This window comes from Phragmites australis, chromosome 20, assembly GCF_958298935.1.
Source record: "Phragmites australis chromosome 20, lpPhrAust1.1, whole genome shotgun sequence".
Taxonomy (NCBI): domain Eukaryota; kingdom Viridiplantae; phylum Streptophyta; class Magnoliopsida; order Poales; family Poaceae; genus Phragmites; species Phragmites australis.
Window position 1 is genome coordinate 11,249,922 of NC_084940.1, and position 8,635 is coordinate 11,258,556.

General features: G+C 47.0%; 1 pseudogene; it reads right to left on the reverse strand.

The window, feature by feature from the left end:
* Positions 1 to 580: 580 nt before the first annotated feature.
* Positions 581 to 6,933, reverse strand: LOC133901449 (probable inactive receptor kinase At1g48480; annotated as a pseudogene).
* Between the last annotated feature and the right edge of the window lie 1,702 nt (positions 6,934 to 8,635).

The window sequence follows — 8,635 nt, forward strand, 5'->3', positions numbered from 1 at the left end:
AGCTTGTTTCTTATGAAACACACTAGTTTGTTCTATTTCTTCTTTTAATCACTTGACATATCATCTTTTATCCTACATGGATAGCTTTGTATGAGACACTAGCACTGGGAGGGAATTAATTATTTGCCACTCTATTATATGGCAATACTACTACAGAAAAGATCATCACTGCCGGTTCACAAACTGTATTACTGTCGGTTTTTAATCCGGCAGTAAATAAGCGGCAGTGATAATCTATGATTATCACTACCGGTTATAGAACCGACAGTGACAGCTTGAGCTTATTTTGCCTGTTATTGAACTTATTCTGCCTTTTTGTATACTTATTACTGTCGATTCTAGCTATGAACTAGCAGTGATACTCACTCTAAGACAAAAAAAATAAAAATTTAAGTATTCATACATTAATTTAATCCAGAGTTATATTACTAATCACCATAATATTTGAGTTTATATCACACTAATCCTACTGTACACCAAAAGCTAACGTCATGCATACGACCGTGTGCAAAACCCTAAACCCACGTGTGTAAAAACCCTAAATGCGCGTGACTAAGATACCGCCATGATGATACTCAGTTCAGGACAAGAAGTCATCATCGTCGTCGCTGTCCTCGTCGTCGCCATCACCGAAGTCATCCTCAGCCTAGCCAGAAACAAGATGTGTCTAATTTTGTCAAACAATGCATAGTGTGTCAGCAGGCAAAGCATGAAAAATTGCAAACAACCAGGACTTCTCCAACCATTGTCAATTCCTCAAGGTTCTTGGCGAGATATTTCTATAGATTTTATTGAGGGTCTTCCACATTCAGAGGGATTTTTAGTCATGTTGGTGGTAGTTGATCGCTTCACCAAGTACTCTCACTTCATTCCCTTGCGCCATCCTTACAATGCAATTAGTTTGTCTAAGCTCTTTCTTCAGCATGTGGTCAAGCTTCATGGGATTCCAAAGTCCATAGTTACAGACAGGGATCGAGTATTCACAAACAATTTCTGGAAAAGAGTTATTCAAAGCTTGGAACAATACTCTTGCTATGATCACGGCCTATCATCCACGAACGGAGGAACAAACAGAGTGGGTTAATCAGTGTATTGAGATGTACCTCCATTGTGCTATACATGAGACACTGAAGAAATTGGTTCAGTGGTTACCAGTTGGAGAGTTTTGGTATAACACATGTTTTCATATATCTCTTCAGTATTCCCCATTCAAAGCCTTATACGGCACTAAGCCAAACTACGGTATGCTCCCAGATCTTCCACATATCTCCAATTCAGAGGTGTCTAATCTATTCAAAGAGAGGTCTCTCTACTCTGAATTTCTAAATGCTCAACTCCACAAGGCTCATCTATGTATCAAACAGGTGGCTGACCACAATCGCAGTGCTAGAGAATTTCAGTTGGGTGAGCAAGTCTATCTCAAAATCCAGCCTTATGCTCAAGCCTAAGTGATAAATCAACCATATCGTAAATTGGCATACAAATACTATGGTCCTTATACTATTCAAGAGCGAATTGGTTCATCAGCATACCAGCTTTAGTTACCTGACGGTTGCCTGGTACATCTCATGTTCCACGTGTCTCAGCTCAAGTATTTTGTGCCTGACCACTCACCAGTATTTGCACATATACCTTTTGTGGAAGATGTATCAATGGTTGACACAGTTCTTGAAGTGATCGTCGACAGACAATTGGTGAAGTGCGGCAATTCAGCTCTCGTTGACCCTCACAACCTGGGAAGACTATGAAGTGTTGAAGATGTGCTTCCCATCTGCACTAGCTTAGGGGCAAGCTCGGTCTGAAGGGGGCGGCAATGTCGCAGTTGTGTTGGCTGCAATGGGCGCCATGCCGGTGTCAGCGTCAAGGAGGACGAAGTAACACGCGGGTGGTGAAATATTCAAATGTGTGTGTTCTGGGCTTGAGTATTAGAGTTGATCTAGGCTGATGGGCCGTGTACATGTGTGTTTGGTCGGGATAAGACCCATCTCTAGCGGCTTGTATAAATACTGAACCGGAGAGCTATCTCCAAGGAGAAAATGATGAGCAAAAATTACCATCACCTTCCTCTCGCCTCTGTGCTTTTCTCGCCTCCGTGCTTTTCTCGCCTCCCTCCTCCTCTGATTCTCTCTTTGGTCTCTCGATCCCGTGCTGAATCTCTCTGGCAATGGTGGGACCCTACATGCACCTGCGCATCTTCCTGCCTCCCTTCGTACCTTATCCCACTCGAGCAACGACCGCTAAGCCACTGCGTTCGTGGCTCCGTGTGTCTTCCTGCCTCTCTCGTCCCACCCGAGTGGCAGTGATGCTGACTGGCCTCATTCGTGACCCTACGCTGCTGCTGAAGTTCCACCGTCCTCCAGGACCCCACGCTGCTGCAGACATTCCGTCGTCCTTCAGGACCCCACGTTGTTGCAGACGTTCCGCCACAGCACATAGGTTCTTTGCTTTTCTGGTTTCATTCCCCCTTTTTTTGTTCCAGTGTTTATCTTGCATTCTTGCTTAAGTGTTGCATTATCGTTGCGCCCCTCTGCGGCCCGTGGTTGTACCGTACCACAACCCTCCAGTGCTGTCCATGGTGTCCGAGGGCATTGCTACCACTGTTGTAGTCCGCAACTTGTGTATGCTACTAATTTTGTTCCTATTTTTTGTTCTATATTACTTGCCCAAATTGGACAACCTAGGGCGGTAGATTTTTGCATTCAGCATTGGGTGATATATTAGTGTATTCGCATTTGGTGCTGATTACCTCATATGTCTCATATTATCTACAAAGTTTAGGTTGACAGTTATTAGCCCAAGCCAAACTGCTTTCATCAAGGGTACGAACATACTGGAGGGTGTGGTGACTCTCCATGAGGTGATCCATGAGTTAAGAAGAATAAGAAAGCAAGGGCTGCTGGTGAAGATAGATTTTGAAAAAGCCTATGATAAGATAAAATGGAGTTGCCTTGAAGGAGTCATGAAAGGGAAAGGGTCGCCCCCCCCCCCCCCCCCAATATGGATTGATTGGATTATGCAATTTGTCAATAGAGGCAAAGACTGTATTAATATTAATGGCCAAAGGGGGCCATTTTTCAAGACCTACCAAGGGTTAAGGCAGGGTGATCTTCTCTTTCCTCTGTTCTTTAACATTGCAGCAGATGTTCTGAATGCTATGATAGATAAAGCTTACTCGAAGGTCAGCTTGAGGGAGTGGTTAAACATCTGATCCCAGGAGGGATCACCCATGTCTAATATGTTGGTGATACAATCCTGATGATTGATGGCTCTGACAGTTTCATCCTCAATCTTAAGATCATTCTTTACTATTTTGAATGGCTATATGGGCTCAAGATAAACTTTCATAAAAGTGAGGTCTTTGCCTTTGGAATGGAACAAGAAGATTAGCAAAAAGTGGCCAACATGCTTAACTGCAAACTAGGGGTGCTTCCTCTGAAATATCTGGGTATTCCTGTCACTGATCATCACTTAGGTTCTATCAAAGATGGTCAAAAGGTTAGACCCTTGGAGGGGAAAAAACCTAACCTATAGGGGCAAGTTGACTCTGACAAATTCATGCCTAGCCAGTCTACCCATGTACATCATGGGGTTTTACCTCCTTCCTAGGAGGGTACACAAGAAAATAGATACTATTAGATCTCGGTTCTTTTGGAGGGGGGCTGAGGATGTGAACAAATATCACTTGGCTAAATGGGAAGCTATTTGCATGCCTAAAGACTATGGTGGTCTTGGCAGTCTAAACACAATAGTTATGAATGAATGACAGCTTGTTAAATGGATTGGGAAGATCTGCTCTGGGTCTGAGGAAACCTAGTTGAAACTCCCCAAGGCCAAATACATGCTAGATAGAAACTTCTTCACCTCCAGACAGAGAGACACTTCTCAGTTTTTGTAGGGATGGCACAAGGTTAAACACCTTTCGCAATGGGTAGCTGTCTATAAAGTGAATAAATATAAAAAGGCACTCTTCTGGAAAGATGTATGGTTGGGAGAGACTCCTCTAAAAGTCCAATTCCCTGGCCTTTTCGGCTTGTGTGCTGACCGAGATTCACTTATCTCTGATTGTTGGGACAATAATGAGTGGGAGGTTCATTCTAATAGAAGTTTAACTGCAAATGATCTACTCCAATGGGAAGAGCAGATGCATAAGCTGCGTAATGTGCACTTGAATGACTCAGAAGATGATGTGGCTTGGGCTCTCAATAAATCAAGGAGATTTACTGCTAAATCCCTTTATAGATTCCTGACTTCTGAGGGGGTTCTCAGCAAGAGGGCTAAGAAATCTGGTCAACCAAACTACCGCTCAGATTTAAGATCTTCTTGTGGCAGCTTCTACATAATAAGTTATTAGTGGCTTCCTCCCTTAAGAAGAGGGGTTTGCGAGGTAACATACACTGTTGTCTGTGTGGTAAACCTGAGGATGTCGACCATATATTCTTTGGGTGTGTGCTGGCAAGGTTTTCATGGAGTGTCCTTAGAGATGTTATTGGCTGGAATGGGTTCCCTACCTCGGTAGCTGACTTATGGACAAGCTGACTCCCGAAGTTTTTTAACATCTCTCAAAACCTAGGGTTTTTTTTTTTGTTTTTGTAGGTACTGCTTGGGCTCTCTAGAGGACAAGGAACACTATAGCGATGGAAAAGAAGTTCCCCAAAAGGCCTGCTGAAGTTCAGACCATCGCTATATCGTTCGTGCAAAAATGGTGCATCCTTCACCGTGATGACAATAGGTTGATGGTGGGTAGTGTCTCTTCTCAAGTCCAGGAGTGGCTACGAGGCTTTAATTCGAATCCCGGCTCAGTCACTGATATTTGCGACATTTGATTTGGTGCCTCCCAACCTCTTATGTAATAGGATAGCGTTTTACCACCCTGTGTTTCTCAACGTCATTGTATCTAGTGCTCTGGTAACCCAAGTCCTTTTTCAGTTCTGTTCTAGTGTTTGTTCTTTTCTTTACTGGATGGTTGTGAACTCTGTTTAATTGGTTTTTAATATAAGCTGAGGTAATCTCCCGTAAAAAAAATATTTAGGTTGGCACAGCTTGATTTTAAGGTCTTTGCTCGGGACCACCATAACTCTTTTTTTTCATCATATTATAGCGGTAACTTATGTTCCTCCTCCTACTGGAAATTTGGTGCTGCATATAATACTTGGATGAGGAACCTGACAGTATTCTCAACCCTCAAAGAGATAAAATATTGATGTCTGTGGGGCCAATGTCTGAATGGAACTTCTTGATTCTTTTCAAATGTTCATTTGGTTAGGTAAAAACGATGATATTGTATTCTATCTTCGTACAGTTTCAAACAATGATTCTTTGTTTGCAAGTTTAGTTAGATTAGTTGTGACATGTATCGCAATTATTTTCATTCTTTTGTCCAAATTTGATGTCAAACCGGGGCTCAATTGTTGCAGCCCGAAGAAATTTCGGTAGTTTCGGTCAAACTTTGGTCGAAAATTATGAATTTTGGTTGGGTCACTTTATCCAAGATTTTCGAAATTTCACCTGAATTTCATGAATTTCGGTGATTTCACCTGTAGGCGAAAAAAACAGCCCGCAAAATTTGGAACCCTGGCAGCGACGGCGCAGTGGAGCGAAGCAACACGGTGGAGAAGAATGGCTCGGTGGGGAAGAAAGAAGCAGTGTGGTCCGATGGGGATCCGACCATTCACGTTCATCGACTGAGATTTTCTAAGTTTCCAGGCAACTGAGGATGAGCAGCTCCCTTAAAAGTTTGTCCAACTAAAAATTTCTAGAGTAATGCTTCTATTGGCGAAGAAGGTTACCGTGCAGGAGTTTGGAGAGGCTGCCGTTGCTCTGGAACTCGTACACCACCAGCTTGCAGCTTCTCTGCATGGCGCAGTAGTACGTCCTCCCGCGCCCGCGCCCGCCGCCGCGCTCTGCTCGCCCGACGTCGGCAGCGAGTAGGCTGACTTGCTCGCGCTCGCCGACGTCGTGATCGCCGTCGTCGTCTGCTTGCTGATGTCGTACGCCCGCCTGCCCCCGCCCAGCTTGGACTTCCTCCCCAGCTTGCTCCTCCTCTTCTTGGAGCAGAGTTTGTACAGGACCAAGGCTGCTATGGCGGCGCCGAGGAGGACGTACCCGAGTTACATAACGATCCTTGGTACTCTTCTTTTGTTGCTCTTTCCCTGCCCGTCCTCGGCCTCGGAGTCGGAGCTCGGAGGCGGCGCGCCGAATGGGGCCGTCCCCGGCAATGGAGAAGGGGATGACTTGCACGGCCCCAATATTGGCAGCCCGCACATGCCGGCGGCGTTAGGCAAGAAGCTGTCCTTGCCGAATTTGCTGGCGTTCTTGGGGATTGGTCCAGTGAGGTTGTTGTTCGACACGTCGAACATATTGAGACGGTGAAGTTGAAATCCGGGATGGTGCCTTTGAAATGGTTATCGTTCGCCATGAATCTTTTTAGTTGGAGCTTGCTAAGGTCGCTGGGAATCTCGCCAGAGAAGTTGTTTCTTGAGATTTCAATCACGCGGAGACTGAGCTGTGCGAGGGACGGCGGCAGGCTGCCGGAGAGCTGGTTACCGCTGAGGAAGAGGTGGCTGAGGCTCCTGCACGCGGAGTAGGCTCACCACGTGGATTGCCGTCGCGGCGCAGAGCAGCGTCGCGTTGGTGGTGCCGTTCAGCCTCGCCCCGTGACCCTCGAGTAAGATGCTCCTGACCAGGCCGTCGTTGGCGTCGCAGGTGACGTTGACCCACCGGCCACCGCATCCCGCCGCCGCGGCCGCACGGGTCGACCGACGCGTTCCACGTGAGGTCCCGCGCCACCTGCTCATCCCCACCGGCGAGCTCGGGCAGGAAGGCGACGAGGGACGCCCTCACCTCAGGCTGTTCCTGACATTGCACTCCGGAGAAGCAGCACGCTAGCAGCAGCAGTGCTGCAACCACCGCAGCAGCAAAGATCTTCTTTCCCATGAACGAATTGAATCAACCCGATGATATTCAGGGAAGGCGCCTGCAAGAAGTAGCTAAACCTGCTCGGGTACGGCTTAACCCTGATGTAAACGAGAGTTCAGCGCGCAGCTGACACCGCTCGCAAGGAGTTTTGGAATGGTTTGCATCGTTGCATGGACTTGGTACGCCATGCACGGGTGGGAAGCTAGCGGACGAGACGGCGGAGGTCACAAGGAAGGGTAGGTTAGGGGCCGAGCTGCGTTGCAGGGCATCGCAGGGGACAGGCAGGTGCGGCCAAACGGCAGTGTTGGTGGCGCACCAGGTGCCGGGAAGATCTCTCCACACGCGTGCACCGGCCGGCCGGGGCGACGGCACTAAGAGGTCAATGTAAACATGTCTCCATCGATCGTCGCTTCAGAAATCGTTTTCTGAAGTCGACAAGGATCCGGCTTGACGTCGCTGAGTTTGACATTTGTCTGAAGCTGTTGTTACTTCAGAAGTTGAGCTCACTTCTCTTTTATTTTCTTTACTTTTGAGACAATCAGAACTGGTTTGTGTTACGTTATTAGCTGGCTAGTACTGATGATAAATCGTGAGCGTGATTTCGGTTAGGCAGGAGGCACATCAGCTGCCTGCATAGGTGCTGATTCAAAGCTTCAAATCAGACAACGTAGAGGTTTGTTGTTATGGTTTAGGTCGTTAGGAAACCAGTGTTCAGGTTGTGATACTTAATATAATTAGAGATTGCTATGTGGATTTTTGCCTTTTGTGATTTTAGTCGAGTTTGTTATTGTTAGGGATTGATGGACACGAGACGCAAGGATTTATCGTGAAAAAAACCCTCTATTACAAAGGTAAAAACCACGAGCGATAAATCATTATTATTATGGCTCAATATTACAAGTATATTGTAAAGAAAAAACAAGGATGGAACCGTTATGGGTCCCTGGCGATAGGCGCGGCGACTCGCCCCCGAAATCCAAATCCCACCAAGAAATACAACCATGTCCTTTGAATCAACCATTCCCCCGCTAGATCCAACAAGATCCTTCCCTCCCACACAAGTTCCCCCAAGTAGGTTTTGAGTTCAGATCGGGTCGATGTGTTCGTCACGGCGGTTTTTTCCAGGGCTCTGGGTGCGGCCACTTCACCAGCTGTGGCTCTAGCCGGCGATGCTTCGTAGCATGTTGTTAGTGGTTGTGAGATCTTGTGTTCCAACCCCCCCCCCCCCCCCCGGGGGCAAATGCTCCGTCACGGCCGGCGACCCTGGCCCGGCCATGACATGGACAACTCGCATCTGCAGGTAATGCTCATCCTCTCTGCCAACCCAATATCTCTCAGCAGTGCAAGCAGACCAGTACCGCGCTACCATCAGGGCCTAGCTGCGCCGCGCCAATTAACTAGTTGCTGTTTGCGCATGCCCCATCTCCTTCTGCCTGATACCATCAATTCGGCGATAGCAACGACACTCGTCTCCCTCAGAGCAACACAAATAAGGTCCCTCGGCCTTCATTTACTCCAGGGATTGCAAGTCATATCCCACAAGATCTGCTTCGTCTCCAGTTTGACCTTGATGCAAGAACAAAGAAGAACATGCCCCTTGCGCTGGGTCAGTCCAGAGGGAAGTAGCAACAGGAGATCAACACAACATACTCTCCCAGGCTGGAGCATTCAAACCTCAGTTGTACGAGGTTGATGCCTACATGCAACCTTCAGGGTAATG